The sequence below is a fragment of the Corvus brachyrhynchos genome, unplaced genomic scaffold (genome assembly GCF_000691975.1).
Source record: "Corvus brachyrhynchos isolate BGI_N302 unplaced genomic scaffold, ASM69197v1 scaffold383, whole genome shotgun sequence".
Classification (NCBI taxonomy): Eukaryota; Metazoa; Chordata; class Aves; order Passeriformes; family Corvidae; genus Corvus; species Corvus brachyrhynchos.
This window is the reverse complement of record NW_008237230.1, coordinates 40108-42468: the sequence shown is the minus strand read 5'-3', so window position 1 is coordinate 42468 and position 2361 is coordinate 40108. Positions and strand designations below refer to the sequence as shown.

At 42.2% G+C, this 2361-nt stretch overlaps 1 long non-coding RNA gene across 1 annotated transcript in view; it reads left to right on the top strand.

Annotated features, from left to right (window-relative positions):
* LOC108445499 overlaps positions 1-1018 on the top strand; it is a 26006-nt gene extending 24988 nt beyond the window's left edge. The window contains exon 3 of the long non-coding RNA XR_001860391.1: positions 1007-1018. This is a non-coding gene — a long non-coding RNA (uncharacterized LOC108445499). The remainder of the gene's footprint in view (positions 1-1006) is intronic.
* The last annotated feature ends 1343 nt before the right edge of the window (positions 1019-2361 follow it).

Here is a 2361-nt window from a genome sequence, read left to right as displayed (position 1 = left end):
CCCCCCCCCCAAGAGTTTATCTGTTGTTTGTTAACGGGTCAGATAACTCAAACAGTGTTGTAGTGAGTAATTTTGGTGTCATGGGGTTAACACTGGTCTGGCAGCTCCCAACTGCCAATAAACATCTTACTGTTGAAGTGGGATCTGACAAGATAAGCTGGATTTGTGACTGATAGACACTCACTTTACAAACTATAAAAGCCACAGCAAACTTTCACAAAGCAGAAATCTTCTATACATTTTCCTGGTAATGTGTGGGGTGCTCCCATGAGCAGGGACTCCTGCTTTGCGGTTACTCCCACGGAGTTTGAGTGAAGGAATCTTTGTACATTATTGTCATTTCGGTGGCAAGTTACACTTGACTCCTAATCAATACTGTGTCTTTTGCTAGCTTTAATAAAGGCACCTTGATATGGCAAACTGTTTTATGTTATGCTGTAATCTACTAGTAGTTCTTTAGTTTTATACTGTGTAGTAAATAATTCTAAGACCTTTCATCTGTTATCTTTTTGTCTGTTTAATAAATAATTCATTTTTATATAAATATTTCTGATTTGCCATCATTAGAACTCACAGGCCAAAGTGATTCCTTAAATTTAAACTGTTGCCAAAATCTGAGGCTAAAAAAGGATTTACCTTCATTTAAACCCCTTTCTGTGAAAATTTAAATACACGAAGGAGTCCTTTCTGACCCTCAAACACAGCAGCATGGCTACTTTAATAAACTTTGTCAAGCTTCCACTCTCCCCATGACAGTGCCCACATTAAAGGCTGCCAGATCTCGCCACTCTGAATCAGCACGCACAAAAACTCCTGTGCCAGCAGTTCCTGATATCCTAATATAACTTGTCCTGGGAGGGGAAATAAAAACAAGTTACACTGCAATTATGCGCACACAGGAAGGCAGATAGGCACACCCAGCCACCCTCCATACACACCACCCAGCTCTGTGGCCTTCCACGCTCTGCCCCACATGGGAAGACCTCCTTTGCTGACTGTAGTTCAGTGCAAGTTTGGTTTCTCTGCTGCAAAGTTAAATGCAGTAGATATTGCTTAGCTCCTGTAGGTATGGGAGCCTGTGAGCCTTGTGCCACAGCACACAAAGAGCACAGCAGCTGCAGGTGCAGTGGCTGGTGGTCCCCTTGACTCCCTGTGTACCACAGAAAGTCCACACCCTCACCCAGGACCTCAGCAAGAATCCTGGGAGGAGTATGAGTGCACAATATATCTCTGCCCTGACTGATGGAAACTCTACTTGCATTGCACAGAAGATAAAAGTCCAACAAATAAAAACCAGTAAGGAATGAGAAAGTTACCCTTTCCTCCACTCTGGGAGATTTTTCACATTTCTGTTTCATGTCTTTTGCTGTGATTCTTTCCATCATATCTGTTGGTTGCTTCATTGTTTCCACAACTGTGTTTGGTTCCAGACAGTGATACCTTTCTCCTTGATTTAATTTCCCTGTATTGAATCTCTCTAAATGCTTTTGTTCCCATTCCTTACTCCTTGGATCCCCCTTTTTACCCGATGGAATTAATCTTTGTTGCCAAGGGCTCCTCACCATGCTTCCAGTGCAGCCACGCCAGGATGTGGCAGGTCCCAGCCACACCTCTTCACACGCTGTCTGCCCTGCTCCAGGGAAGTCCTTATGTCAGCAGTCAGCTGGGGGATGTTGATAGCATGATTTCCAAGTTTTTTCCTTTTTTATACTTCTTATTTTTAAATCCTTGCTGTGCCAGCAAGACTGTAGGATTTGTGTGAACCTCATCAGGGGAAGTACCTGTACATACTTTGTGCCTCTGTCTCGTTCTTATTTTTACATTTTTTGATGTTTTTCTGAAGTTTCTGGCAACTCTTGAGAACCAAAATGCCTCCTTTACTTAACGTTTTACACTTATTTCGATTTGTTTTTTCCAATAGAATATGAATAATGCCAAGAGCTTTTTGTTGTTTTCCCCTGCGTTATCTATATTGCTTTAGTGTTCTTTTTTTTCCCCCTCTGCCCTTTCTTTTATCTATTCCACTTCTCTCTCTCTCTTTCTTTCTTTACTTAAAACAGTGAGTAAAAAAGATGTAAATCTGGGCTATTTGTACAAAGTTTGACATTTACAAAGCTGGTAACTAGGCTTAGCTTTAAACGAAGTAGCAATTTTTTACTTTGTCCCGCAACTTATTTTTGTGAAACAATATTAATAAAAACAAGGGAACGAGGGGCGGGGGGAATGCCTCTATGTTTACGTATCCAAAGAACCATTAATACCATTCTCCTATGGTTTCTTCTTTGGAGCCATTTCGCTGGTCCCATCTAGGTCCCGGAACGCCCCGGCAGCCACTGGGCGCCTCTCGGCACCGCGACGAAG